The following is a 25442-nucleotide window of genomic DNA, read 5'->3' as shown; positions in this document are numbered from 1 at the left end:
TTCTGTTTTATGTTTTGTTTTTCTGTGAGGCACGTGGGATCTTAGCTCCCTGACCAGGGATTGAATCTGCACCCCCTGCATTGGAAGGTGAAGTCTTAACCACTGAACCACCAGGGAAGTCCCTGTATATCTTTTAAATTTAATATTTACAGCAGTTCAATAGAGATGCAGTATTATTCACTATCTAATTTAAGGAAACAGAAACTCAGGAAGTTAATAAAACTTACTGGCTGGGAGAATAGAGACAGGATTTGAACCCAGGATTTCTAGTAACAATGTACATGTTCGTCCTTAAAACTAAGTCTCTCATGCTGAAGTATAACTTTGCTTTGTCTGCCTTTATTTTACCATAGTAATTATCATTAATTCTACAGAAAGGAACGTTACCTGTGAACAGTGTTAGTTAGCTATTCCTACGGAAATGTAATATAACAAGCAATCCAAATATCTCAGTGGCTATTAACAAAACATATTTACTTTTTGTTGTCCAGGTAACTCTCATCCATGCTGCATGTTGAGTTCTTTACCAGAAATATGTCTCTTGTTTCAAAGTCTGGTTGAAGAATTTGAGGCTACCTGGGCATAGTCTTCTCACTTAGTGTAAGAGAGGAAGCTATCCATGAGAGCATTTGTAAAGTCTGTTGTTAGAAATAGTATGCCTATGTACACTTGCATTCTTTAACCAAAATAATTAGCATGGCTAAGCCCCAAGTCAATGGCACAAGAACAGAAGAATTAATTGAGAGAAAAGTACAATAAATCACATGCAATGAGACTGAATTCAAATCCCAGCTGTTATTCAGTAGTCATATGACCTTGAGCAAGATATTTAACACCTCTGAATCTCAGTTCCCTCATTTATTAAGAAAGAAAAAGAAAGAAAGGAAAGTTGATTCTTTTCCACTGTATGAGCTTGTTATGAGAATTTAAAATAAGGACAAATTTAAAGGAATTGTCATGGTTCCTAGTGGAAGCTAAATATTTAATAAATATATGTGCTTGGACTCATAGGATAATATATATGTAGGAAATATATAATATAATTTATATGATATAGATTACATATTAAATGTAATATAAATAAATGCATATTATATAATTTAACATATTATATGTGCATATATTTTAAAATATATATAAAATACATTCTATTTGGATATGTATACCCACCCCACCCTGCCATTGTCCATTCCATCCTGTTGTGGAACGAGTTTATACTTCTTAGAGAAAAACTAGAACAGGTTCTATGAAACTTTTTGGTTTTCTGTAGTTACAAAAATAGAGGCCCTCCTCTAGTCACTGTAATAATTATTTTAAAAATCCCTCATATCAGGGATTGATATATCTAGAATACAAAGAGTGATGAGGAAATTGTAGATTATGTCTGGGAAGCAGTGGAAGGAGAGATAATACAGGGGTTCATAGCAAAGTTGAACTCCACTCTAGGTGATATGGCAATCTATATAAGAGTTTTTTCAGTAAAAGATTCACTCTATCTGACTTTGGGTTTTATAGCATCCCTCTAACTGCAGTGTTGGAAATACACAATAGAAAGTCAATTTATGAGTCTATTGAAATAATACAACTAAGAGATTGAGGTACTTTGACCACTTAGTTGTGGAAATGATGTAGAATGGTTGGAATTTTGATATATTTCTAACACAGGCTACAGGATATTCTGATAAATTGGACATGTGGTGTGAAAGAGAGCAAAAGAGCAAAGATGACTCCAAGTTAGGGGCTGAGCAAATGCAAGAATGACATTTATAAACATGAGGAAGTCTTGGGAAGAGCAGGTTCAACAAGGGAAAGGAATAAATTATTTTGTCTGTGTAATATGCTTATTAGACATTCAAGCAGAGATGTTGAGTAGATTGTTGGAAATATGAATCTGTGGTTCAATTTGAGATGTTGGGACTGGAAGCACAAGTATGGGAAGTGTTGACATACAGATTTCATTGAAAGAAACTGGGCTATAAAAAATTTAAATGCATGTATTGAAAAAAGGAAGAGGGCCAAGAACTGTAATTGGGACTGTCAAACAGGTAGAATTTGGGAATATGAGGAAGAATGAACAAAAGCAATAGAAAAAGAATTGGCAGCAGTGTTGTCACAGGAGACACATGAGAGAGGTTATCTAAGGAGTAAAGTGAAGAAAAAATATTTTAAGAAGGCTTCCGATTAGCTGTGATAGATGAAGCAAGAGGAAAGCTGAGAATGGACCACAGATTTTGACAATGAAAATGTAGCAAATGATCTTGATGGAAACAGTTTCAAGGGAGAAGAGACTGTGGGAACTTGATGATAAAAACCAATAGTGAATGAGCGGAAAAATGGAGATAGAATACAGAAAACTCTCTTGAAGATTTGGCTGGAAAATAGTGAAAAGAAAGGTCACTATCAGGGAATTGAATAAGTAGAAATTATTAACACGTGTGCACACTAATGGAAAAGTTCCAGCAAAGATGGAGAATTTGATAACACAGAAAACAAGAAGGAAAAATTACAGATGTGGAGTACTTATGTGAATGGGATGGAATAAATCCAGGGCATAAAGAAAGAGCCTACATATATGCAGATGCACATAAGCTGATAACATTTGATGTGAAATTTCTCTAATGGCTCCTATTAAGCAAACTTATCAACTGAGTGAAGAGTGTGAGGATGAGGCGTGACTTTAAAGAGAGAATAAAAGATGTGAAATTGTTTAGGAAGGTACAGACTAAATTAACTAAAAAAATAAATAAAATAAATAAAATCAGGTTTGTAAGGCAAGACTAAAAGCCCATCATTGTGTGTTTTCTCCGGTCATACTCAACAGAGGTAAAAGTAGAGAGTAGGTGGGAAACTGTATTTCAACAACATTGTGTTTTTGCCTAGAGAGTGAAACAGGGGAAAATCACAAAGAAGGAAAATATATGTAAGAGGAGTGGTGTTAATTACTGCTTATAGGGTAAAAGTTAAGTAAGAAGAGAAGAAAAGAAGAGAAGAAAAAAATTCATTGCAGCTCTATTTACAATAGCCAGGACATGGAAGCAACTGAAGTGTCCATCAACAGATGAATAGATAAAGAAGATGTGGCACATATATACAATGGAATATTACTCAGCCATAAAATAAGTGAAATGGAGTTATTTGTAGTGAGGTGGATGGACCTAGAGACCGTCATACAGAGAAGTAAGTCAGAAAGAGAAAAACAAATATCATATGCTAACACATATATATATGGAATCAAAAAAAAAAAAAAAAGGTCATGAAGAACCTAGGGGCAAGATGGGAATAAAGATGTAGACCTACTAGAGAACGGACTTGAGTACATGGGGAGGGGGGAAGGGTAAGCTGGGACAAAGTGAGAGAGTGGCATGGACATATATACACTACTAAACGTAAAATAGATAGCTAGTGGGAAGCAGCCGCATAGCACAGGGAGATCAGCTCAGTGCTTTGTGACCACCTCGAGGGGTGGGATAGGGAGGGTGGGAGGGAGGGTGATACAAGAGGGAAGAGATATGGGGACATATGTATATGTATAACTGATTCACTTTGTTATAAAGCAGAAACTAACACACCATTGTAAAGCAATTATACTCCAATAAAGATGTTAGAAGAAAGAAAGAAGAAAGAAAGAAAGAAAGAAGAAAGAAAGAAAGAAAGAAAGAAAGAAAGAAGAAGAAAGAAAGGGAAATGAGGCTGATGGGCAGTCCTGGGAACCAGCCCAAACACTAACCCAATGGTGCAGGCTCCAGCTACTCATCAGAAAACTCACAAAAGAAAGAAAGGAGCCCTTGGAGACACTAAGGATGGTGGTGGTAGATTGTGAGCCAGACCAGAGATGCCCAGTGAAGATCCCCATTCAACAGTCATTATTGAATTTCATTGTTATTTAATAGTGTATCTATCTTGAAATCCATGCAGACCCTGGCATCTGGGATATTGCCATAATATTATCTTTATTATAAAAACAAAAGCTAACCATATATATATATATATATATATCTATATATATATATATATATATACATACTATTGGTATTCAACTAGTAATATCACAAAAACGTTATATATGTGATTTAGTTATATTAGGCTTTCAATTTTAGAGGATCAGGATGCCTTATTTTAGTGTTTAGTGGTTTAAAACCACAAGCTCCTACATTTGCTAAATTTATTTTCAACAACATGATAGAATGTATTTGAGTATGATTACACAGTGGGTTATCATTTTTATGGTTTTAATGATAGCCTGTATAATGATCAGGACCAAAAGAGACATTTAGAGATTTCATCTTATGTACTATGGGAAATTAATGTGCAAAAAGTGAAAAAAATCACTGCGCTCAAGGATTGCTTTGAAAAGCTATTCATTATTGGGCATAGCATAACTTTCAAGTAAGAATGGTTGATTGGCTTAAGATCTTCTATGTAAAAATAAGATATGCATAAATTATTCTTCTTTTCTCTTTCTAATGCACACATTGCTTCTCTTAAGCCCAATGAGAGTTATTTAAGCTGTCACTGTCATCATTAACATTTGACAGGTGGCTACCATGTGAGACAGATATTTATTCCACTGAAGTCCCCATGGTGCTTTCTGGTATGCAGGTGTTTTATTGCAGTATTGAAAATGTTAGACACTCTAACTTGGAAAGTTAATTTATTTAAGAACCCTACAGTGGTTGTTCTAGTATTCAACACTTTGCTCCTTAAACAAGGTATCTGAGGAACTCTGCTCTGGTATTTTCCATTCTGCCATTCTCCCACTGATAGGGACATTAGCAACCAATGCTAAGACCCTCTTGCTAAAATGGTTTTAAAATAGTAAATATAGCAAAATATAATTTTATCTTCTAGGGCTGGACTATGTGTCCTTACTCCTGAGTTTCCACTTTCTTAAACTTATATTATAGCTGTCTAGTACCTTTTACTTTCCAAGTTTTGGACCCATAATTTTTCAGTTTACTCTGCTCACCAATTCCTACAAACTAAAGTGATTAAAAATAAAATATGCCATGGATTATGATCTCAAAGTACTTTATATACAGGGAGAAAAGAGTTAAACACAATTGGCATGTATTCAATATATAGAGTAATTTTTAAAATAATTTCTATTCAGTAGAAAGAGAAAATTTTAACTACTGGCTAGCTAGTTAATAGCCAGTAAATCAAGTAAGACTTCGTATCAAAATGGCTTTCAGCAAAACAGATGAAAATGAAAAGTTCCCTAACATGGCACTGCTGGGAGAGTAAGAAGACTTATGTAAATTGTTAGGTTTCTGTCTTTTATTTGAAAGGGTAAAATGTTAAACAAGTGACCTATATTAAAATTTGGTAAGTATATTTCAATACCAGAAACAACCATTACAATAGTATACTAAAATATATAATCAAAAGTCAACAAACAAATTAAAATTGAATTGAAAAATTGAAATAACTCAAAATGCCTCACTGCCCCAGGTGTCCACAAAGAAAAATAAAGAATGTTGGCAAGAAATTTTTGATAGAATTAATCATTCAAATGTGATCAAATTATGTCTAAGTATTGGTGCATATACTGAGTGTTCCTGTTATGAGCTGAATGTTCAAGTCCCACCCCTCTCCACAAATTCACATGTTGAAGTCTTAACCGCCAATTTTTCTCCAGAAAAACATATACATTTATTTTAAAGAATTGGCTTATGCAATTGTAAGGGTGGAACTGTTCCAAAATTTTCAGGCAGGCCACAGGGCTAAAAGTGCTGGAAAGAATTGTTGTAGTCTTGAATCTAAAGGACAGTCTGGAGGGCAGATTTTATTCCTTCTTGGGGACCTTAATATTTTCTTGTAAGGTCTTCAACTGATAATAGTCATTATGGAGGTTAATTTGCTTTACTAAAAGTCTACTTTTTAAATGTTGATCACATCTAAAAAAACTAGCTTCACAGCAGCATCTAGACTGGTGCTTTAGCAAACAAATAGGCACAATAGCCTAGCCAAGTTGAAATATAAAATTAACCACTATAGTGAGAAATACTTTTAGATTTTTTTTTTGTTTAATTTGAATGTTAGATTCTGCATTTTGTTGTCAGTGTAATTGGGTTTAGTTCCATATATAATAATGTATGATTATGGAATGTGACAGCATTGAAATGTCTTTGAACCAAATCATATATATTGTTCTTGGATTAACGTATAACCTATATTTTATGTCGGGGTTAAATGTAAATGAATAGCACTTGGTTAAAGCTCATGAGCAGATAATATAGACAAAGAGAATATTTGATTTAAAAATATTCTCCATTGCTACCTGTACAAGAAGGTATTTGAACCAGTATCCTTCTGAAAGTTAAGTATCTTTATCTGACATGTACTCTTCATTGGAAAATTCCATAGTTTCCTACAAATGGCAATACTTGTTACTGTTCATTCATCACTGAAGGAACTGAACACTTAGATAAAAGTTATCAAGTCTGTATAATCAATTCATGATATTTGTGTGCTATTTTCCATAAAGCTGAAGCCAGATTCAATTCCAGAGTTCACTGTGAAAACAATATTTCAATCAGATGGTTTGGGGAAATATAATCCAAAAATATAAGAAACCACATATTTTTTTCTTTTTTTTTAAATTTTTTTAAATTTTATTCTATTAATTTATTTTTTATACAGCAGTTTCTTATCAGTTATCTATCTTATACATATCAGTGTATATCTGTCAATCCAAATCTCCCAATTCATCCTATTACCCTGCACCTGCTTTCCTCCCTTTGTGTCCATATGTTTATTCTCTACATCTGTGTCTCTATTTCTGCCTTGTGAACCAGTTCATCTGTACCATTTTTTTAGATTCCACATATATGTGTTAAAATACAATATCTGTTTTTCTCTTTATGACTTACTTCACTTGGTATGACCATAATTCAATTCAGTCTCTAGGTCCATCCACGTCTGTACAAATGACCCAATTTCATTCCTTTTTATGGCTGAGTAATATTCCATTGTATATATGTACCACAGCTTCTTTATCCATTCATCTGTCAATGGACATTTAAGTTACTTTCATGACTTGGTTATTGTAAAAAGTGCTGCAATAAACATTGGGGTACATGTGTCTTTTTGAATTATGGTTTTCTCTGGTATATGCTCAGTAGTGGGATTGCTGGGTCATATGGCCAACTAATCTATGATAAAGGAGGCACAGATATACAATGGAGAAAAAACAGCCTCTTCAATAAGTGGTGCTAGGAAAACTGGACAGCTACATGTAAAAGAATGAAATTAGAACACTCCCTAACACCATACACAAAAATAAACTCAAATGGATTAAAGACCTAAATGTAAGACCAGACACTATAAAACTCTTAGAGGAAACATAGGAAGAACACTCTTTGACATAAATCACAGCAAGATCTTTTATGACCCACCTCCTAGAGTAATGGAAATAAAAACTAAAATAAACAAATGGGACCTAAGGAAACTTAAAATTTTTGCACAGCAAAGGAATCTATAAACAAGATGGAAAGACAATCCTCAGAATGGGAGAAAATATTTGCAAATGAATCAACCGACAAAGGATTAATCTCCAAAATATATAAACAGCCCATGCAGCTCAACATAAAAAAAACAAACAACCCAATCCAAAAATAGGCAGAAGACCTAAATAGACATTTCTCCACAGAAGACATACAGATGGTCAAGAAGCACATGAAAAGCTGCTCAACATCACTAATTATTAGATAAATGCAAATCACAACTACAATGAGGTATCACCTCACACCAGTTAGAATGGGCATCATCAGAAAATCTACAAACAACAAATGCTGGGCAGGGTGTGGAGAAAAGGGGACCCTCTTGCACTGTTGGTGGGAATGTAAATTGATACAGCCACTATGGAGAAGAGTATGGAGGTTCCTTAAAAAACTAAAAAAGAAAAAAAAACCTAAAAACACATTTTTAATGAAATATATGAGACATATCATTATAGCTATTATATATTTACACTCTAGACTTTAATATCTATACATTGAGCTCCTGTAAGAAAGGTCATGAAAACATGAAAGCACAAATCCTGGGAGTTCTAGAGTATTGAAAGCCAATCTTTAGTTTTTTTTTATTCTCTCTCATTTCTAAATTGCTTTTCCTGTTTTCTGTTTCCAATTATATTTGTGGAAACAATGTCCTTGTATACTGTTTGCTCAGTGGATATTTATCACTGTGTACAATAACTTGAGAATTATTGTATTGTTAAATGGCTGTTCTGTAGTTTTGCTTTTAATTGAGTTGCAGACATTAAGCCTATGAAAACAATAATACTTCCATTACATTCCATGAATGTGTTCTAAATGAGAAAAGTAAGAACTTGGTATACAAATTTGAAAATGAAAAATAAGATTATTTGTAAGAGATAACTATGTGTATGCATATACATACACATGTGTGTGTGTGTGTGTGTGTGTATGTATACACATATATTTAAATAACTACAATTTTGGCATTTTACACTGTGATGGCTCTTAAAATTTATGTGACAATTAAGAGTTCTTAGAGGCTATATTAGAACTTCCTTTATATATATTTTTTATTCTTTCTAATGTTATGAAGAATCATCAATAGTAAGGTCTATTATATACATTTTTGTAAAACTTATAATTTGCTTCCTGAACTTATCCTTTAATGTTTTAAATACACTTAAATACATGAAAAAAAATTGGGTTGCAACTCTTATTCTAGCTTCTGATGTAGCAGTTGCTTATGAACAGACTGTCCAAGTTTGCACTAGTTCCTATTAAGGTTTCACTTAGACCTACCTAGGCCTTTTGCCTTTATTTCCTACCAAGGGACTTTTTTTTTTTTCAATTTCATTTTATTTATTTTTTATACAGCAGGTTATTATTAATTATCTATTTTATACATATCAGTGTATAAATGTCAACCCCAATCTTCCAACCCACCCCACCACTACAACACCCACATGTCACTTTCCCCCTTGGTGTCCATATGCTTGCTCTCTACAACTGTGCCTCTATTTCTACCTTGCAAAACCAGTTCATCTGTACCATTTTTCTAGATTCCATATATACATATTCATATACGATATTTGTTTTTTCTCTTTCTGACGTACTTCACTTAGTATGACAGTCTCTAGGTCCATCCACGTTTCTACAAATGACCCCATTTCATTCCTTTTTATGGCTGAGTAATATTCCATTGTATATATGTACCACAGCTTCTTTATCCATTCATCTGTCAATGGGCATTTAGGTGGCTTCCATGACCTGGCTACTGTAAATAGTGCTGCAATGAACATTGGGCTGCATATGTATTTTTGAATTATAGTTTTCTCTGGGTATAGGCCTAGTAGTGGGATTGCTGGGTTATATGGTAATTTTATTTTTTAAAGGAACTTCCATACTGTTCTCCATAGTGGCTGTATCAGTTTACATTCTCACCAACAGTGCAAGAGGGTTGCCTTTTCTCCACATCCTCCCCAGCATTTGTTGTTTGTAGATTTTCTGATGATGCTCATTCTAACTGGTGTGAGGTGATACCTCATTGTAGTTTTGATTTGCATTTCTCTAATAATTAGTGATGTTGAGCAGCTTTTCATGTGCTTCTTGACCATCTGTATGTCTTCTTTGGAGACATATGTCTTCTCCTCATTTAGGTCTTCTGCCCATTTTGTGATTGGGTTGTTTGTTTTTTTAATGTTGAGCTGCATGAGCTGTTTATATATTTTGGAGATTAATCCTTTGTTGGTTGATTCATTTGCAAATATTTTCTCCCATTCTGAGGATTGTCTTTCCATCTTGTTATAGATTCCTTTGCTGTGCAAAAATTTTAAGTTTCCTTAGGTCCCATTTGTTTATTTTAGTTTTTATTTCCATTACTCTAGGAGGTGGGTCATAAAAGATCTTGCTGTGATTTATGTCAAAGAGTGTTCTTCCTATGTTTCCTCTAAGAGTTTTATAGTGTCTGGTCTTACATTTAGGTCTTTAATCCATTTTGAGTTTATTTTTGTGTATGGTGTTAGGGAGTGTTCTAATTTCATTCTTTTACATGTAGCTGTCCAGTTTTCCTAGCACCACTTTTTGAAGAGGCTGTCTTTTCTCCATTGTATATCTGTGCCTCCTTTGTCATAGATTAGTTTACCATAGGTGCATTGGTTTATCTTTGGGCTGTCTATCCTGTTCCATTGATCTATATTTCTGTTTTTGTGCCAGTACCATATTGTCTTGATTACTGTAGCTTTGTAGCATAGTCTGACATCAGGGAGTCTAATTCCTCCAGCTCCTTTTTTTCCTTCAAGATCGCTTTCGATATTCAGGGTCTTTTGTGTCTCCATACAAATTTTAAGATTTTTTTGTTCTAGTTCTGTAAAAAATTCCTTTGGTAATTTGATAGGGATTGCATTGAATCTGTAGATTGCCTTGGGTAGTATAGTCATTTTCACAATATTTATCCTTCCAACCAAAGAACATGATATATCTTTCCATCTGTTTGTGTCATCTTTGATTTCTTTCAGCAGTGTCTTATAGTTTTCTGAGTACAGGTCTTTTACCTCCTTAGGTAGGTTTATTCCTAGGCATTTTATTCTTTTTGATGCACTGGTGAATGTAGTTATTCCTTAATTTCTCTTTTTGATATTTTATTTTTAGTGTATAGGAATTCATGAGATTTCTGTGTATTAATTTTGTATCCTGCTACTTTACCAAATTCATTGATTAGCTCTAGTATTTTTCTGGTGGCATCTTTAGGCTTCTCTCTATATAGTATCATGCCATCTGCAAACAGTAAAAGTTTTACTTCTTCTTTTCCAATTTGTATTACTTTTCTTTCTTTTTCCTCTCTGATTGTTGTGGCTAAGACTTCCAAAACTATGATAAATAATAGTGGTGAGAGTGGACATCCTTGTCTTCTCCCTGATCTTTCAGGAAATGCTTTCCATTTTTCATCATTGAGAATGATATTTGCTGTGTTTGTCATATATGGCTTTTATTATGTTGAGGTAGGTTCTCTCTACTCCCACTTTCTGGAGAGTTTTTATCCTAAATATGTGTGCATATTTTATTCTCAATTTGTTAATATGTTTGTATCACTTTGATTGATTTGCATAAATTGTATAATCCCTGCATCCCAGGGTAAATCCCACTTGATCATGGTGTATGATCCTTTTAATGTGCTTTTGGTTTCTGTTTGCTAGTATTTTGTTGAGGATTTTGCATCTATATGCATCAGTGATATTGGTCTGTACTTTTCTTTTTTTTAGTGTCTCTGTCTGGTTTTGGTATCAGGGTGATGGTGGTCTCTTAGAATGTGTTTGGGAGTGTACCTTCATGTGCAATTTTTTGGAAGATTTTGAGGAGGATGGCTGTTAGCGCTTCTCTAAATGTTAGATAGAATTCACGTGTGACGCCATCTGGTCCTGGACTTTTGTTTGTTGGAAAATTTTGACTCACAGTTTCAATTTCATTATTTGTGATTGGTCTGTTCATATTTTCTATTTCTTCCTGGTTCAGTCTTGGAAGGTTATACCTTTCTAAGAATTTGTCCATTTCTTCCAGGTTGTCCACTTTATTGGCATAGAGTTGCTTGCAGTAGTCTCTTAGGATGCTTTGTATTTCTACTGTGTCCATTGTAACTTCTCCTTTTTCATTTCTAGTTTTATTGATTTGAGTCCTCTCCCCTTTTTTTTTTTTTTTGAGTTTGGCTAAAGGTTTATCAATCTTGTTTATCTTCTCAAAGAACCAGCTTTTAGTTTTATTGATCTTTGCTACTCTTTCATTTGTTTCTATTTCATTTATTTCTGTTCTGATCTTTATGATTTCTTTCCTTCTACTAACTTTGGGTTTTGTTTGTTCTCTTTCTCTAGTTCCTTTAGGTGTAAGGTTACATTGCTTCTTTGAGCTTTTTCTTATTTCTTGAGGTAGGATTGTATTGCTATAAACTGTCTTAGAAATGCTTTTGTTGCATCCCATAGGTTTTGGATTGTCATGTTTTCATTGCCTTTTGTCTCCAGGTATTTTTTGATTTCGTCTTTGATTTCTTCAGTGATCTCTTGGTCATTTAGTATGGTATTGTTTAGCTTCCATGTTTTTTTGCTTTTTACAATTTTCCCTGTAATTTGTTTCTAAACTCATAGTGTTGTGGTCAGAAAAGATGCTTGATATGATTTCAATTTTCTTAAATTTACCGAGGCTTGATTTGTGACCCAAGATGTGATCTATCCTGGAGAATGCTCCATGTGCTCTTGAGAAAAAAATGTAATCTGCTGTTTTTGGATGGAATGCCCTATAAATATCAATTAAATCTGTCTGGTCTATTGTGTCATTTATAGCTTGTGTTTCCTTATTAATTTTCAGTCTGGATGATCTGTCCATTGGTGTAAGTGAGGTGTTAAAGTCCCTCACTATAACTGTGGTACTGTCAATTTCCTCCTTTATAACTGTTAATATGTGCATAATGTATTGAAGGTCCTATGTTGTGTGTGTATATATATACATACATATATATATATATATATATATATATATATATATATATATATATATATATTTGCTATATCTTCTTCTTGGATTGATCCCTTGGTCATTATGTAGTGTCCTTCTTGTCTCTTGTAACATTCTTTATTTTAAAGTCTATTTTATCTGATATGAGTATTGCTACTCCAGCTTTCTTTTGATTTCCATTTTTATGGAATATCTTTTTCCATTCCCTCACTTTCAGTCTGTATGTGTCCCTAGGTCTGAAATGGGTCTCTTGTAGACAGCATATCTGTTTTTTTTTTTGTTTGTTTGTTTGTTTTTGTATCCATTCAGCAAACCTCTGTCCTTTGGTGGGACCATTTAATCCATTCACATTTAAGCTCATTATTGATATGTATGTTCCTGTTACCATATTCTTAATTATTTGTGGTTTGTTTTTGTAGGTTCTTTTTTTCTCTTCTGTTTCCAACTTGGAGAAGTTCCTTTAGCATTTGTTGTAAAGCTCGTTTGGTGGTGCTGAATTCTCTTCGATTTTGCTTGTCTGTAACACTTTTGATGTCCCTATCGAATCTGAATGAGATTCTTGCCAGGTAGAGTAATCTTGGTTGTAGGTTCTTCCCTTTCATCACTTTAAATATATTGTGCCACTTCCTTCTAGCTTGTAGAGTTTCTGCTGAGAAATCAGCTGTTAACCTTATGGAAATTCACTTATATATTATTTGTCATTTTTTCCTTGTTGCTTTCAATATTTTTTCTGTGTTTTTAATTTTCTTTAATTTGATTACTTTGTGTCTCAGCATGTTTCTTCTTGGGTTTATCCTGCTTGGGACTCTCTGCACTTCCTGGATTTGGGTGGCTATTTCCTTTCCCATGTTTGGGAAGTTTTCAACTATAATCTCTACAAATATTTTCTCAGGTCCTTTCTCTCTCTCTTCTCCTTCTGGGACCCCTATAATGCAAATGTTGGTGTGTTTAATATTGTCCCAGTGATCTCTTAGGCTGTCTTCATTTCTTTTCATTATTTTTGCTTTATTCTGTACTGTGGAGGTGAATTCCACCATTCTGTCTTCCAGGTCACTATCCATTCTTCTGCCTCAGTTATTCTGCTATTGATTCCTTCTAGTGTATTTTTCATGTCAGTTATTGTATTGTTCATCTCTGTTTGTTTGTTCTTTAATTCTTGTAGGTGTTTGTTCTATAATTCTTCTAGATCTTTGTTAAACATTTCCTGCATCTTCTTCATCTTTGCCTTCATTCTTTGCCTGAGGTCCTTGATCATCCTCATCATAATTATTCTGAATTCTTTTTCTGGAAGGTTGCTTATCTCCACTTCATTTAGTTGTTTTTCTGGGGTTTTATCTTCTTCCTTCATCTGGTAAATAGTCCTCTGCCTTTTCATTTTGTCTTTCTGTGAATTTGTTTTTTGCTCCACAGGCTGCAGGATTGCAGTTTTCCTTGCTTATGCCCTCTGGTGGATGAGGCTATCTAAGAGGCTTGTGCAAGCTTTCTTATGGGAGGGACTGGTGGTGGGTAAAGCTGGGTGATGCTCTGGTTGGCAGAGCTCAGTAAAACTTTAATCTGCTCATTTGCTGATGGGTGGGGCTGTGTTCCATCCTTCTTGGTTGTTTGGTCTGAGATGACCCTGCACTGGAGCTTACCCAATTCTTTGAGGGGGCTAATGGTAGACACTGGGAGAGCTCACGCCAAGGAGTACTTCCCAGAACTTCTGCTACTAGTGTGCTTGTCCCTGCAGTGAGCCACAACCACCCCCCGCCTCTGCAGGAGAACCTCCAACACTAGCAGGTAGGTCTGGTTCAGGCTCCTATGGGGTCACTGTTTCCCTCTCCTGGGTCCTGATGTGCACACTACTTTGTGTGTGCCCTCCAAGAGTGGAATCTCTATTTCCTCCAGTCCTGTCAAAGTCCTGCAATCAAATACTGCTAGCTTTCAAAGTCTGATTCTCTAGGAATTGCTCCTCCTGTTGCTGGACTCCCAGGTTGGGAAGCCTGACTTTTGGTTCAGAACCTTCACTCTAATCAGTGGGCTTCTGTGGTGTAAGTGTTCTCCAGTTTGTGAGTCATCCACCCAGTGGTCATGGGATTTGATTTTATTGTGATTGCACTCCTCCTACCATCTCATTGAAGCTTTTCATTTGTCTTTGGATATGGAGTGTCTTTTCTGGTGAGTTCCAGTGTTTCCCTGTTGATGATTGCTCAGCAATTAGTTGTGATTCTAGTGCTCTTGCAAGAGGGAGTGAGCTCACGTCCTTCTACTCTGCCATCTTGAACCAATCTCCTCCATCCCAAGATACTTTTCTAACCTAAGAAATTGACATTGACATCCTTGTTAGAAACCAACCTAACATTCAAACATGTGAACCCAGACATGAAAGTAATTAACCCTCATGGAGCCATCATTGACCTCTTAGGAATAGATGTTGGGTGGATAAATCTTCCCCCTTCAATGCTGCAGGTAGCCAGTTCTAAGAGGCATTCCATAATGCTCTTCAAGAGGTCACAGGTAAGATCTAATGCTAGTCAACCTTTGCAGTGACCAATTCAGTAACTCATGCTAAGGTAGGAGATAGATGGGTCCCAGGCTGAACAGCTGGAGTTTGTCCCCTGTGGACAGAAACTCCAAGATTAAGAGGAGGAGGAACTAAACCCTGCCCAGATAAGAGACCACACATTTCTCATTCTCGAGGTCAAGGAGAGCTTTCCGACTACACATGCACAGAAAGGCTCCTTGGAGCTCCAAAAGGGAGGGGGTGCCACCCCATAGTAAGTGACGTCAACTACTCATAGGCCTGTTTGTTGGAATCCATCTTGGCTAAGAGATGTACATGCATACATGAGAGGACCCTGAGACAAACCAAATACAGACTCAGAATCAGGCAAAGCAAGATGATTGGCCAAAGGAAACCCTGAAGAAATGGCCCATATAAATGATTCAAAGTACTATGAGGGCACGACTCTCTCTCTGAGTCCACCCATGTGTCTATTCACAGGTACCCTTTCTCCTTCTAATAAACACTTTACTTGTTTCACTTATTTCCCATCTCTATGTGGAATTTCATTTCTACACAGCTGACGGGCCAGGGCCTCGTCAATGACCACTGGTTCCTGGTGGTCTAGTAGCTAGGATTTAGCACTCTCACTGCCATGGCCTGACTTCAGTCTCTGGCTGGGAACTGAAAACCTGCCTCAAGCTGCTGCAGGCCAAGGTCAGCCAAGATCAATACTTGTAATGTTTTTCTCTTATTCCCTGTCCCTCAATCCTGTTTTTTGTGATGACTTTCCAAATATACTTCCTGTACTACAAACCTTTGTTTTTTTTTTTTTTTTTTTTTTGACCAAAACTATACCTGCCTTCAAATACTTTAGCAGATACCATATATTAAATATTTTTCAGAAAATTCATAGGACACATTTAGCATAATGGGAATTCTAAGAAGTCCAACAGTTAATAAATGCGTTAATTTTTAGTTTACTTTGTTTAAACTTGAATTTTCCTACCTTTTTTTAATCACAAAGCCTTCCTTTCCTTGACATAATATCTTTTGACATCCTAACACTAAAAACATGTTAATGACCAGGAAACTGACCATGTAATTCTCTTATCATTCCATCATATTATTGTTCACTGAGCCATGAGAAGTTTCCTTCACTATCTTAACTTTTATTATATTATTGAGAACCATGATTTTTGTTGTGGATTAAGCAACTCCATTCATATATCCTATATGTCTTTAAGGACATTATTTGAAGGCATTCATAATTCTACCTTTAGTTGCAAACACCAGCTTCAAAACCTGGGAGAAGATTATAAGAATTAAAATTAAGTTAAAAAAAGAAAAAAGGGAGATAGTTGAATGATTATTATATGTAAGGTCAGTTGGAGAAATTAAAAAAAGAAAAAAAAATTAAGACCATTTCTTTCCCCAAGAAATCACAAATATTAAACAAACTGTCAAATTTATGTTCATTATTATTAGATGTTAATAATCATGTTTCCTTTTCTCCAGACAGCTTAGCCTTTCATGCTCCTTTGGAATTATGTGATTTGCTTTGTCAATGAAATATGAGTATCACTGATATACCTTATTTTTCTCCATACTTGATAATTGTGGAGCACAAGTTGATATGAAGGAGTCATATGACTGAAACAGCCTACATCAAACAAACAAACAAAAAAGCTTTTGTTAAGTCATTAAAATCCTAATGCTAGTTATTGCAGCTTGACCTAGCCTATCTTGATCTATGGAATAATTTGAAAGAATGATAGAATAAATGCAACTAGATTGAACCTGAGGTAACTTCTAAATGAATTATTAATTCCTTCTCATGAAAATATTCTTTGAGTGTTAATTATGAGACAGGTCCTCTTGTGAGCACTGCAGCTTGATTGGAGATCAAAACAATGTTTCTGTTCTCATGCAGTTTATTCCTTAGAGGAACACAGACAATAAACTAATAAATATATAACCACCAAAAGGTGGTTTTAAATTACTTTTGATTATTAAGAAAAATAGCAGCAGGGACTATAATGGAAATGCTGGGGATCCAGAAGCAGGGAACTTCAGTTACTCTTGGAAGGCCTCCTGGAGAAGAAGGTGTGATCTGAATGATAAGAAGTGATATTCTCCTCTGAAAGAAACTAGGACTCCTAGGAGAAATGGCTAATTCTAGGGCTGAAGCAAGGGAAATACAAGATGAGTTTGGAGCCTCATGTAGTACCTCAAAATAAGGAAGTGCTCAAAAAATTTGTTAAAGGATGAAGACATTCAAAGAGTTACTGGAGACAGTCTGAAAGAGTTTCCAAGCTAAAAAAATTTGAGCAACAAATAAATAATGTAGTACTGGATTATAACTTAAGGTGTAAGTTACTTATTGAATCCGTAATGGTGTAAAAAAATGATTGAATAAATAGAGAAGGGAAATATTTTCCTTACAGAAGAATTTTACATGATAGAGAGATAGTGTTATGGTCTGAATTGTGTCTCTCCATAATTCATATGTTGAAATCCTAGCTTTCAGCATCTCAGAATGTGACTGTATTTAGAAATAAGGCCTTAAAGTGGTGATTAATGTAGGGGAAGAAAAAAAAATCTCTTCCTCTCTCCTGTTAAAACCAATGTCTGTGGCTAGCAAATCAAACTGATAAAAGATTAACAAAAGAAAAACAATGTTATCTATACAGACTCTCATGGGAGTATGCAAAGTAAAACATAACTCAAGGAGGCAGCCAGCTTATATAATATTTTAGTGTAAACAAGGGGAAATGGAATTTTGGGCTTCTGGGTTGAGAAGACAAATTATGAGAGGGTGAGGGAAGGAAATCTATGGTAAATAAAGGTTGCCTTGAAATTTAGATTAGAGTCTCTTAGATGACATGAGGTGTCCCTGGACTAGCCTGTTTTCCTGGTACAGAGATATCTTTACAAATAGAAATTTTCCTTATAAATGTAAATTTATTTTATAAAAGGAGACATTTATAATTTATTTTTAAGAAGTTGGGGAGAGGTAAATAACTTTTGCTGTGTCTGCCGGTGCTCAAATGGTTTTATCTCCACATAATTCATATGCCAAGGATACATATTTTGGGGTGGGATATTCAAATACATTTCATTAAATTAAAATGAGACCTTTAGGGTGGCTCTTAATTCAATCTGACTTTATTAAAAAAAAAAGAGAGATTAAGATACACAGAGAGAGATATCAGGGGCACAGGGACACAGAGGAACAACCACGTAAAGAGGCAGCAAGAAGGTGGCTATCTGCAGGCCAAGGCGAGAGACAGCTTCAGGGGAAACCAACCCTGCCAGCACCAGCACCCTGACCTCGGAATTCCAGCCTCCAGAACTGTGAGAAAATACATTTCTGTTGTTTAGGTCACCCAGTCTGTCGTACTTTGTTAGGGCAACCCTAGAAAATGAATATATATATATATATATATATATATATATATATATATATATATATATATATATATATATAAAATATACATAATTTTATCTATATCAGTATCTATCTATCTATATCTAATCTAAAAAGCGACAGAGGGACAGAGAGAAACAGAGAAAGAAAAATGATCCACCTCCCTTAGGCAGAATTTAATCTTCCACCCTGAATGTGGGGGGAAATTAATAGCTTGGTGCCACAAAAGAGAAAATCAAAAGGAAGAAGGAAATAATAACTTTATCATGGAAAAACCTGACAAACACTACCTTAACCAAGTGATCTAGTTTGACAGCACTGATAGTGTTGTGTTGCTGACACATATCTACTGATCAAGGTAATGAAAAGGACGCTCCATCTCTATTCTTTCCCCAAACCCCCTAACTCCTGTCTAATAATGAGAAAAACATCAGACAAATCCAGTGAAGGACAACATACTGAACAGAACTCAAAACCACCAAGGTCATCAAAAGAAGAAAACCTATGAAATCATCATAGACCAGAGGAAGCTAAGGAGACATGATGAATAAATGCAATGTGATGTCCTCAATAGAATTCTGGAACAGAAAAGGGAAAATAATGGAAAAACTGATGAAATCTAAGCACAGTGAAAAGTTTAGTTTATAATAATGTATCACTGTTGGTTTCTTAGTTGTGACAGTGTAACATGGTTACATACAAAGCTATATGCAATGACACAGTCTAGTCAAATTCTGACGTCCTCCAGATACAATCGTAATTAATTATGGCTAGGTTTGAGCTGGTAATAATTTATAGAAAAATGTATTATTTGCTGATGACCAAATGATCAATATCTTTCTAGTTCAGATCTCTTTTCTGGAACAAGAATCTTGTATGAGAAAAGTAGGTATTTTACTTCTATATTTACTGAAATACTCTACTGCAAAGAATTCTGTATTCAGGAACATCTGGTGCAAGAGGACATCTTGGTTCAAGATTTCTCAGCCTTCATCACATTTTGTTACTTTAATAAAATGAAGTATATTCCTTTTTCTTCCTCTCAATATTCTGCCTAATCCAAAAATGGCTCTCTAGCGCTTCACTGGCTGAATAGAAATACCATCATTTTATTCAGAATGAACATAGGCCAATGGTTGTACCTCTCGTTACATATGATCTTTGGAATGACTGGTGAGAGCCTAAGAAGTAATATATCTTTATCATAACTAGTCTGAAGATACTTTTTCATGTCCTTGGTCCAATAATTCTAATAGATATATCACTATTTCCCACTCATTCAAACTCAAGCATGAATCTCATCTGAACCCCTACTTATCCAATGACCCATACACTTGATTCTTCACTTCTAAATATTCCTTCTTGTATTTATTGAAATAAGTAATTTATTTTCTTATTCAGTTCCCCTTTTCTCATTTTCCAGTATGTTTTTATTGAAGTGATGTATGGATGTGTGCACGTGTATATGCTTGTCAAAAGGGTTAAATTTAAATAAATAAGGGTTAAATTTAAATAAATAAATGTTGGAGATCGTACGGAGATCATACAGACTCTATGATCTAACATATTAATATAAAATTTGAAGCTTTCTCTGCCCCTGTGCTCAGAACAGTATGAACGTTCAGCTACTATGACAAGATTCTAATTACCTGTTTGACATTCCCAATGTTTTAACACTGGGCTACTCATTTTTTCTTTATGCGGTACGCAGGCCTCTCACTGTTGTGGCATCTCCCGTTGTGGAGCACAGGCTCCAGACGCGCAGGCTCAGCGGCCATGGCTCACAGGCTCAGCCGCTCCGCAGCATGTGGGATCTTCCCGGACCGGGGCATGAACTATGCCCTTTGCATCGGCAGGCGGACTCTCAACCACTGTGCCACCACGGAAGCCCTAACACTGGGCTACTCTTGTAAGGCATTTCAACAAATAGAAGTATCTACACATATGGCTCAGAAATCCTACTTTTTATAAATGGAAGAATAGAATTAATTTTCTTTCCTGCTTAAAAATTTACTCCTTCCATGAAATCTACACAGGTATCTTTTATTTAGTCCCTGGAGGATATCTATCACCTCTCCCTGCCCATCAAGGAGTCTGAGATCACTGACTTTTTCCTGAAAGTGTTCCTGAAGGAGGAGATTCTGAAGAGTATACCTGTGCAAAAGCAGATCTACACTGGCCAGCAGACCAGGTTCAAGGCATTTATCACCATTGGGAATTACAACAACATGTTATTCTGCGTGTTAAGTGCTCCAAAGAGGGAGCCATTGCAATTTATGGGGCCATTATTCCAGCCAAGGTCGCCATACTCTCTGTGCAACAAGATAGTGGGGGGACGAGATTGGCAAGCCCTGCACCGACCCTTGCAAAGTAACACACTGCTGTGGCTCTGTGCTGGTATACCTCTTCCCCACCCCCAGAGGAACTGGCATAGTCTCAGCCCCTGTGCCTAAGAAGTTGCAGTTGATGGCTAGTATCAATGACTGCTACATCTCAGCCAGGGGCTGCAGTATCACCATGGATAACTTCACCAAATCCACCTTCCATGCCATCTCTAAGACCTACAACTATCTCATCCCATCCTCTGGAAAGAGACTGTGTTCACTAAGCCTCCCTATCAGGAATTCACTGACCATCTTGTAAAGACCCACACCACAGTTTCCACATAGAGGACCTAGGCTCCAGCTGTGGCCACCTGTAATAACCTATATGGGAAAATAATCTGAAAAAGAATGGATATATGTATATGTATAACTGAAACACTTTCCTGTACACCTGAAACTAATACAACATTATAAATCAACACTATTCGAATATAAAATTTAAAAAATCATGCCATAAAATATTAAAATGTAAAAATAAAATGAGTGTGGTCTTTTGCTCACTTTAGGCATTATATTTAAACAGGAGTATGATTCAAATTAACAAAAATCTAAGATAAATTGTCTATAAGCAAAACCAAAGAATATTTGGCAAGCTAGTAGGTTTAGGTTATTAGGGAGAGAAATTAAAAATTTAAATCGTAGTGAGCAGAACTTAATTTAATGTAAGACAATATTCAAAATTGGCTTTCTGGGCCCTTAGGGCTGTAACTCAAATTTGTTTTGGCATTTCCAACACTGTGTAACCATATTTTTCATATGTTTAGGCAGTGAAACTTGGCAAATAATTGATAGTAGGTACGATTGATTTTAAGGAACCGTGTGGCAACATACCAATAATTTTAGTCCCAATAAACAGAAGTTAAATAAGAGATAATGCACTTTCTCCTCTGTGAATATTAATCCCTTTCAAATCAGTTAATTTTAGGGAAGTCTTTAATATCTTTGTTAATCTTCTGGACATTATCTACAGCATTTTCTATATGATAAGAATTTTGATGACAATATAAAATGCGGCGAGCCGCTTCTGACCAGCAGAATGACGAGTCACCACACGCTAGATTCTTCTCGTATCACACTTTATTGGAGTACAGCTTGGTTTCAGACAGATGGAAGGAAGACCCCGAGCTTTGTTCACACTGGCTTTTTATAATGCACTATAACCTGTGGCAACCTGTGGTTGGCTGGTTAACTCAACCTGTGGTTGGCTGGTTAACTCAATCTGTGGTTGGCTGGTTAACTCAACAAGATATGTGCTGTTCACAATTTATTGGTTGCAATTCTGAGCCTTTATTAGCATATTGGCTCGTCGTGGCGCATGTGTGGCACATAGCCTTTGGGCTACTCCCTGATAAGCGTTATCTGCGACCAGCAGAACAACGGCTTCCACGTTATCTGCGGCATGGCAGAACAACGGCTTCCCACATCTCCCCCTTTTTGTTTTCTTAGACCCAGGAGCTGAACTCGAACAATGCCCGCACAAACGCTCACCCCATGGGATGCTCGCTGAGCAAGAGTTAGTTCGAGAAGCTGGCTCATCACCCTCCCCGTCGTGCAATGTCCATACAGACCGCGGAGTGCAGGGGCTGATGTTCCTCGTGATTCCCATCAAAAGTGCAATGGTCATAAACCTTTTTGTGCAAGGGCAATCACTACGGGTCGTTCAAGATGGAGATCCAGGCGCCAGGGGAGTCGCCTTTACTAATGGCCACCAATGCCTGCGTGAACAGCATCTTATCTCGCTTTGTCCGAGTTCGCAAACGACATATCAACCACAGGCACACCACAAGTCCCGCCATGCAACACACTGCAAACATCCCTACACCGACCCACTCCTTAAAGAAAGTAAAGGCAGAAGACAGCCAGGTAGTAAAGTCCCCAAGCGTAACGGGGTAAAAATTGGAGGCGTATTGACAATGGCAGCACAGTAAGGAGCAATCCTGGTCCGGTTAGACTCAGTGCAAATTTTTGTATTGTTCGGTAGGGGGACCACGCCCTCATGTTTCAAAAGTAAGGTGGTAACATTCACTGCATTCTGGCTAGAGTTCCCTGTACCAGAGCCAGAATGTTGACCCTGTGATATTTTGGTCAAGGCTTCATTTAGCATAGACAGAGGAACCTGATTTCCCGTAAGTGGGTTATTCCAGGCAGTCAAGGTTTTTCGAGCTAAACGAATGCAGTCCACAGAGGCATTCCAACTAAAACAAAGGGTATTATTTAAAACAAAATTTGTAGCATTATAGTGCACCCATTTATCATCTAACGATACAGTGCAGGCTGTATTCATCTCACAACTGGTGGAATAAAATATTGGAAGCACTCTGCTATGGGAATGGACCGGTAGAGGAACTGGCCAGGACCGGCTAATTCCCCAAAACATCTTGTCCTCCGCCTTGAGTAGGGAAAGGCTCATCAACACCATCCAGCTCAGCATCATCCCTTGAGCGCCCTGCATCGCCCTTGGGATTCTCTTCCACGACTCTTGTTAATCTTGTTGGGACCCAAATTGGATCTTGATCCTGTGGAAAAACACAAAGAGATCCCCTGGATCGCGCAACAACGCGATCCGGGCCGTTCCATTGATTAGACAACACATCTTTCCACATCACTCTGCCGTAATCCTTTTGTTCACGTATCATATGGCGTTCAGCAGAAGTTTCTTTCTCATCATGTAAATTCAAAAAATTAATAGTAAATAAGGCAAGCGACAATTTCTGCTTCGGGGTGCAATTCTCCGCTATTCCCCCTTTTTGTTTTAAAAGCAATTCTTTAAGTGTGCGATTAGTTCGCTCTATTATACCTTGGCCTTGTGGATTGTAAGGCAGGCCTGTAACATGTTCTATTTGCATTTTGTGACAAAAGAGAGCAAAGCTCTTGGAACTATAAGCTGGGCCGTTATCTGTCTTTAGTTTAGCAGGCTTGCCCCAGGCTGCCCAGGCTTCAAGGCAATGAGTAATAACATGTTGAACCCGTTCTCCAGAGAGAGGGGTAGCATGTACCACCCCGGAATAGGTATCCACAGACACATGAACATACTGGAGCGTCCCAAAGGAGGGAACATGAGTGACATCCATCTGCCACAGCTCGTTTGGGGACAAACCTCTAGGGATTTACACCAGTCTTTTGGCCGGCAAAAATTGGGCACAAGTGGAACAAGACTTAACAATATGTCTGGCCTCGGCTCTAGTAATGAAGAACTTCTTTCTCAACACTGCAGATGATACATGATATAGCTCATGAAATTCTTGTGCTTGCTGCTTTTGATCCAAGGATAAGAAAACACGCGTTGCCATATCAACTTGTTCATTGGCTTTTGCCATTGGACCAGGCAACAGGGAATGAGCCCGCATATGGGTAACATAAAAGGGGTGTTGGCGGCACAATATCTGAAACCTTATCCCGGCCAACAAGGATGCCACTGTGCTGGATGATCGAATATGGGGGGTCACTTCGAGATGTTTCACTGCATTAACCACGTACAATGAATCAGAGATCAAATTAAAGGGTTCTTGAAATCGTTGAAAAACTTCCAAAACCACATGACATTCCACCACTTGAGGAGCATCAGGTCGATAGTCTATAACGACAGGATGCTGACCCTGAACCATATAAGCCCCTTTTCCGGATTTTGATCCGTCCGTATAAATGGTCAGGGCATCATTTAGTGGTCGCTCTACAGTGACCCTTGGAAAAATGACAGGTTGCTGGATAATGAATTTCAAAATTTCACTCTTGGGCAAATGGTTATCAATAGTTCCAGAAAAGGTATAAATAAGTATAGACCACTCAGAGGTAGGTAGCAGTTAATATTTCTATTTGATCCTTAGTATAGGGAACTACAAGTTTTTCCGGCAACATTGCAAAGGCGGAAACACATTGTTTTAATACCCAAGAAGGCAACCTCAGCAACCATAGATGGATAGTGAGACAGCGTCTCATCCCCAGAGATTTGGTATGAATCCAAAGCAAAGGGCCCATCTTGCCAAAGAACACCTGTTGGAAATCCTAAGGTTGGAAGAACACACATCCAAATAGGCAAGGTACTGTCATAACGCTGTAATTGTGCTTTCATAAGAGCCTGTTCCACCTTCTGAAGAGCTGTTCGGGCCTCGGGGGTCAACTGACGCGGGGAATTAAGATCAGGATTACCTTCCAATACAGCAAACAAAGGGTTGTAATTCAAAGCGAGTCAGACTCAAATACGGTCGAAGCCAATTAATATCCCCGAGCAATTTCTGAAAATCATTCAAAGTTACCAAATGGCTGAGTTCTAATTTCAATTTTCTGAGGCACTATTTTGGTCTTGTTTATAACAGCTCCTAAAAAGTTAATAGGCATCTCCCTTTTGAATTTTTTCAGGGGCCAAATACAAACCTCTATTCTCTAAACTCACATGATAAATCTCCCTAAGAACCTGCTCAAGCAGTGTCATGCTAGGGGCTGACAGCAAAACATCATCCATGTAATGAATGATTTTAACACTCCGGGAACTTCTCCCGTACTGGCTGTAAGGCAGTGTCAACATAAAGCTGGACACATGGTAGGGGCTATTGGCCATACCCTGAGGAAGCACGACCCATTGATACCTTTATCAGGTCTTTCATGATTAATTGAGGGTAATGTAAAGGCAAACCTCTCCTTGTCTTTCTATTCAATGGATATGAGAAAAA

The 25442-nt window shown here is 36.8% G+C and overlaps 1 pseudogene; it reads left to right on the top strand.

Annotated features, from left to right (window-relative positions):
• The first annotated feature begins 14840 nt into the window (after nt 1-14840).
• Nucleotides 14841-25442, top strand: part of LOC116752702 — a 134331-nt pseudogene continuing 123729 nt past the window's right edge.

Source organism: Phocoena sinus, chromosome 4, assembly GCF_008692025.1.
Source record: "Phocoena sinus isolate mPhoSin1 chromosome 4, mPhoSin1.pri, whole genome shotgun sequence".
Classification (NCBI taxonomy): domain Eukaryota; kingdom Metazoa; phylum Chordata; class Mammalia; order Artiodactyla; family Phocoenidae; genus Phocoena; species Phocoena sinus.
The sequence above is the reverse complement of the archived record's forward strand: the minus strand, read 5'-3'. Positions and strand labels throughout refer to the sequence as shown.